The sequence below is a fragment of the Chiloscyllium plagiosum genome, chromosome 4 (assembly GCF_004010195.1).
Source record: "Chiloscyllium plagiosum isolate BGI_BamShark_2017 chromosome 4, ASM401019v2, whole genome shotgun sequence".
NCBI classification, from domain to species: Eukaryota; Metazoa; Chordata; class Chondrichthyes; order Orectolobiformes; family Hemiscylliidae; genus Chiloscyllium; species Chiloscyllium plagiosum.
Genome location: NC_057713.1, coordinates 15,055,467 through 15,062,401, shown reverse-complemented (window position 1 = coordinate 15,062,401; position 6,935 = coordinate 15,055,467).

Below are 6,935 nucleotides of genomic sequence, written 5' to 3'. Positions count from 1 at the left end.
TAGAAGTGACCTGTATAAGAAGGACAGATTGCACCTGAATTGGAAGGGGACTAACATACTGGCAGGGAGATATGTGAGAACTGCTCAGGATGATTTAAACTAGTAAATTTGGGGGTGGGAGGTACCCAGGGATAAACTGAGGCAAGAGATCAATCTGAGTCTGGTACAGTTGAGAAAAGAAGCAACTCAAACAGTCAGGGCAGGCAAGGACAAAGCAGAGAACAAGGTAGGACTGATAAATTAAACTGCATTGACTTCAATACAAGAGGCCTAACAGGGAAGGCAGATGAACTCAGGCCATGGTTTGAAACATGGGACTGGGATATCATTGCAATTATAGAAGTGTGGCTCGGAGATGGACAGGACTGGCAGCTTAATGTTCCAGGATACAAATGCTACAGGAAGGACAGAAAGGGAGGCAAGAGAGGAGGGGAAGTGGGGTTTTTGACAAGGGATAGTATTACAGCTGTACTGAGGAGGGAGGATATTCCTGGAAATACATCCAGGGAAATTAGTTCGGTGGAACTGAGAAATAAGAAAGGGATGATCACCTTATTGGGATTGTATTATCAACCCCCTAATAGTCAGCGGAAAATTGAGACACACATTTGTAAGGAGATTTCAGTTATCCATATGAATAATAGGGTGATTATGGTAGGGGATTTTAACTTTCCAAATAAAGACTGGGACTGCCATAGTGTTAAGGGTTAAGATGGAGAGGAATTTGTTAAGCATGTACAAGAAAATTTTCCGATTCAGCACGTGGATGCACCTAATAGAGAAGGTGCAAAACCTGACCGACTGTTGGGAAATAAGGCAGGGCAGGTGACTGAAATGTCAGTGGGGAAGCAATTTGGGGCCAGCGACCATCATTCTATTAGTTTCAAAATAATAATGGAAAAAGATAGACCAGTTCTAAATTGAAGAAAGGCCAATTTTGACAGTATCAGGCAAGAACTTTCAAAAGCTAATGGGGGCAGATGTTCGCAGGTAAAGGGATGGCTGGAAAATGGGAAGTCTTCAGAAATGAGATAACAAGAGTTCAGAGACAGTATATTTCAGTTAGGGTGAAAGGGAAGACTCATAGGTGTAGGGAATGCTGGATGCTGAGAGAAATTGAGGGTTTGGTTAAGAAAAAGAAGGAAGCATATGTCGGGTATAGACAGGATAGGTTGAGTGAATCCTTAAAAGAGTATAAAAGCGGTAGGAGTATACTTAAGAGGGAAATCAGGAGAGCAAAAAGGGGACATGAGATAGTTTTGGCAAATAGGGTTGAGGAGAATCCAAAGGATTTTTACAAATACAATAAGGACAAAAGGGTAACTAGGGAGAAAATAGGGCCCCTCAAAGATCAGCAATGCGGCCTTTGTGTGGAGCCGCAGGAGATGGGGGAGATAATAAATGAGTATTTTGCATCAGTGTTTACTGTGGAAAAGGATATGGAAGATATAGAATGTAGGGAAATAGATGGTGACATCTTGAAAACTGCTCATATTACAGAGGAGGAAGTGCTGGATATCTTGAAATGCATAAAAGTGGATAAATCCCCAGGACCTGATCAGGTGTACACTGGAACTCTGCGGGAAGCGATTGCTGGGCCTCTTGCTGAGACATTTGTATCATTGATAGTCACAGGTGAGGTGCCGGAAGACTGGAGGTTGGCTAACGCGATGCCACCTTTTAAGAAAGTGGTAAGGACAAGCCAGGGAACTATAGACCTGGGAACCTGACGTCAGTGGTGGGCAAGTGACAAAGAGGATTGATGAGGGCAGAGCGGGATATGTGATCGATATGGGAGACTAGTTAACATGGTTAGATCGCATGGAATACAGGGAGAACTAGCCATTTGGATACAGAGCTTGCTCAAAAATAGAAGAGGTTGTTGGTGGAGGGTTGTTTGTCCGACTGGAGGCCTGTGACCAGTGGAATGACACAAGGATCAGTGCTGGGTCCACTACTTTTTGTCATTTACATAAATGATTTGGATGTGAACATAAGAGGTATAGTTTGTAAGTTTGCAGATGACACCAAAATTGAAGGTGTAGTGGGAAGCGAAGAAGGTTACCTCAGATTACAATGGGATCTTGATCAGATGTGCCAATGGGCAGAGAAGTGGCAGATGGAGTTTAATTCAGAAAAATGCAAGGTGCTGCATTTTGGGAAAGCAAATCTTGGCAGGACTTATACACTTAATGGTAAGGTCCTAGGGAGAGTTGCTGAACAAAGAGACCTTGGAGTGCAGGTTCATAGCTCCTTGAAAGTAGAGTTGCAGGTAGGTATGATAATGAAGGTGGCATTTGGTATACTTGCCTTTATTGGTCAGAGTATTGAGTACAGGAGTTGGGAGGTCATGTTGCAGTTGTACAAGACATTGGTTAGGCCACTTTTGGAATATTGTATGCAATTCTGGTCTCCTTCCTATTGGAAGGATGTTATGAAACTTTTAAGGGTTCAGAAAAGATTTACAATGATGTTGCCAGCGTTGGAAGATTTAAGCTATAGGGAGAGGTTGAATAGGCTTGGGCTGTTTTCCCTGGAGCATCAAAGGCCGAGGGGTGACCTTATAGAGGTCTATAAAATCATGAGAGGCATGGATAGGATAAATAGACAAAGTATTTTCTCTGGAGTAGGGGAGTTCAGAACTAGAGGGCATAGGTTTAGGGTGAGAGGGGAAAGATATAAAAAAGACCTAAGGGACAGCTTTTTCATGCAGAGGGTGGTGCATGCGTGGAATGAGCTGCCAGAGGAAGTGGTGGAGTCTAGTACAATTGCAACGTTTAAGAGGCATCTGGATAGGTATACGAATCGGAAAGGTTTGGAAGGATATGGGCTGGGTGCTGGCAAGTGGGACGAGGTTAGGTTGGGATATCTGGTCGGCATGGATGAGTTGGACTGAAGGGTCTGTTTCCATGCTGTACATCTCTATGATTCTATGACTCTCAGAACAAATATAAACAGAGATGTTTATAAACAGAGATCGCCCATTTGATACTGCTCCAAATTGTTGAGTCATTCAATTCTCAAATCTGTACTTCTATTAAGTAAGGCTTTGTTTTGGGCACACAAGCAGTAGAAAACATGCCAAAAATTAGACTTCAAGCTCAGTTTTTAGCAGCATTGCAACCACTGTTGAATTCAATTTAAAGTACATTGTTAAAAATACTGACTGTTCTTAATTTTGATAAAGATGTATGCACTGAAAAGTCTGGAATGAAAACTGAACTGATCCAACAGGAGGCTTTAACATTATGAAGGCGTTCCACAGTGCAGACATTAAGCAGGTGTAGATGACTTGCTTTTGGGAGAATCTCAAACTAGGGGTAACAAATTTAATGCGTTCATTAACAAATCCAGCAAGGAATTCAGGAGACGTTTATTTACCCAGAGAGTGGCTGGAATATGGGACTGACTACCACAGAGAGTAGTTGATGTAACAGCATAGGGACCTTTAAGGGGCAGCAAGGTAAGTATGTGAACAAGAAAGAAATAAAAATGTATGCAGTGATGGTTAGATTAATTGGGATGGAAAAGGCTGATAAGGAACATAAATGAGCTGAATGGCTATTTCTACGTTGTAAATTCTGTAATGCTACACCAATGCAAACACAATTATTTTACATATTACAGCAATATTATGAGAGGTTTTTACTGTCAGGACAAACAGAAAACATTTTACTGTGGAAATGTCCCATAACTTTGTACTGTATTGAGAATTGGCCTTGTACACATAAAGTCCATTTATGTTGTTACAATCAACATTTTATACGTGAAGATTTCACACTGCCAGACCTGTGTGATGTTGGGTATTCACCATTCTGTTTCAGGCACCTGTTAAACATGTGCTAATTTATATTGGCAATAGAATTGTCATTTTATTGATATATGAGTGCAGGCAGTCCCCAGGTTACGAACAGCTTCTATTCTGCAGTCAGTTCGCAATTCAATTTATATGCAAGTTGGAACACTATCAAGCCAGGGTTGACTTTGGGTCATGTGATGTTTCCAGCATTGTCTTCAGCTGAGATCATAACAATGGGAAGAGATTCCCCAGGAAGTGTTCAGCAGCTCTGACTCTTGCTTTTCTGTTGTAGAATTTGATTCTCTTGAAATGGGTTATAGTCTGCCCTGCTGTACGTCTCACAAACTGGATTCACTTGTGGGCTAAGATGATGCTGAAAGCAGGAAAGGTAAGGATATGACCAAATTTGTGATGTTTTCTCTCAGTAACATTGACTTCAACAGCTTTGTCGAATATCTTCCTCATTGGTACCTCCACAGTCGTCTACTTCTGGAGCTTCCCACTGACGTCTAACTTTATTGGGCCTTCTTCCCAGGCTGGGTTCTGCAGACATAGTTATCCACACAAAAGTTGCTGTTATGGACCTCTATTCTCTGCATGAACCTGTACCTATCCCTTTCTCACTGTCTATTTCTCTCTCTCTGTCTGGAGATCACAAACTAAGTCATCAAACATCTTAGCAATTATCTCCCTTGATGACTTGCTGATCATTCAGCTTAAATCACATCTTGTAAATTATGTTTTGTGTTCACTGTTCAAAATAACTTCCTGACCATTTATTTTAGAAAAGCAAATCAGATCTTCACAGGCCTGAAAATTAAAATCCATAATCCTCCATTTTAGAACCCAAACTCCCAAACAATAATAATATGAACATCCATAATCTTTGGGGGTAGAGAGGAAGAATGAATTACATACAGAGAAAATTCTGTCCTGAAGGCATTAATTAATGTTCTTCAGCATTCAGCTAATCCTGTACTTACAGAGCAAACCATTAGGTAGAATTTTCATTTCTGAGGCTAATCATGGAGGCAGTACTGAGAGTAGGAGGATTGTGCACTTGGGATGGAATGGACATTCCAGTGTGATTAGGTCATTTAAGCCAATAATATATTCATGTGCAAATAAAACACCAAAGTTTAGTGGCAGGTAGGCACAAAATAAATAGAGATAATAGCAAGTGGACAGGAAGTAGTTGGTGGGTAGAAAGTGGCTGGTGAATGGAAAGTAGCAGGTGGGCAAGAAGTGGCAGATGGGTAGGAAATAATGGGTGGGCAGTGTTATGGACTAGACCTAAACCCTCTCAGAATATATTAAAAAAGTAGTCTAAACCCCGAATATATGACATCGTGTTCTGGATGAAAGTCAATTGGTCAAACTACCAGACTTGAAGCAAAACAGACTTTATTCTTACACTGTAGTTAAAATACAAATAAAAGAAAGAAGAATTGGAATAACTCTCTTGGAAAATTTGACAGAATAATGGACTATCTAACTACTGAACAGCAACTGTTCCAATGTAGTAACATCCCATAAACACACCCTTGTCAAAGGCAAATTCAGTGAAGCAGATTGTCTCAGATGCAATGCTTCTCCAGACCAGAAGGTAAGAACATCAAGAGAAAACTCAGAGAGAGAGAGAAAACTCAAGTGTTTTGCTCTCGCAGAAAGCGATGTATAGCAGCTTCAAAATCTCAGCAGCTCCTGAAAGTTAAAGTAAACTCATGGTTCTGTAGGAGCTTGATCTCACCCCTTCATGCTGCTTCTATTGTTCTAACTTTAACAAAATAAAACCCAAATCCTCACAAGCTGTTTACTTTATTGGCTTGGAACAGACCACTCACCTTAATTCCATAACCAAAAGAGAAAATGCTGGAAAATCTCAATCTCTCTTAAAAAAAAACACAAGGATAAAAAAAACTCTTAAAACCATTTATTTTGCCACAGGTAGGAAGTGGTAGGTGGTCAGGAAGTGGCGGGTGGACAGGAAATAACTGATTGGTAGGAAGTAGCAGGTAGGTAGGAAGGAAGCGATAGCTGGGTAAGAAGTAGCAGTTGGGCAGAAAGTGGCAGGTGGGCAGGAAGTGACAAGTGGATAGCAAGTGGCTGGCAGGCAGTAAGTGGCAGGTGGGCAGGAAGTGGCATCTGAGCAACTAGTTCTGTCCTCATGCAGACTTCAACCTCTGGATGCTGGTTTAAAAGGCTCAAGGTTTGTATTTCACTCTCTGCAACCCAGGAGTATTCATGGAATGCCCCCCCCCCCCCCCCCCGCCCCTGCCTCCGCCATACCTGTAGGAAATGTTTGATAGAAGGTAGCACCCTGAATCGACAACATCTCAGGTTTCCTGTTGCCAGGCATCCATAAACTCAGGATGTCCTTTTTCTACTACATGGTAACAGGAGAATATTCCAAGGGAGAAGTGCTATATGTGTGGACGTAGCAGATGTGAACAGCTTCTACAGCTATCAGAGGTATGACTGGGTCAAGTGTTGCAAGTGGGTGAATGATCTCTTGTTCCTTGCTAGGCCATCTGCTCAATGTTTTACAGCCACACATGAGCGGACAGAAAGCGACAGGTAGGCATGAAGTGGTAACTGGGTAGGAAGTGGTAGCTGGGCAGGAAGTAAGCTTGCCAACACACAGGACTGTACCATCTCAATGCACCTTACAGTATACCTTGCACCACAGTGCTGCTGTCTCTCTTGCTCTCTCTCTCTAACCTACCAGGGCTCACACTTCAACAGGAAAAGAGCCTAAACACTCAGCAGCTCACACACACTGGCTCATTAACCTTGCACTACAACCTGGAGGATGTACGCATCATGTAACTTCTGAACAAAGGCCTACATGAGGCAATGACACTACTGCAAAGTGAGATTTTGGGATGAGTATCAGGCCCACACATCATGGAGAATGTTATTAATCCCAATTAGTTCCAGCCTTTGACCAGACTGAGCCATCTTTCATTCAGAACCCTTAATTCCATAACCAAAAGAGAAAATGCTGGAAAATCTCAGCAGGTCTGGCAGCATCTGTAAGGAGAGAAAAGATAAAGGGTCAGTTAGACTCGAAGCGTCAGCTCCTTTCCCTCCTTACGGATGCTGCCAGACCTGCTGAGATTTTCCAGCATTTTCT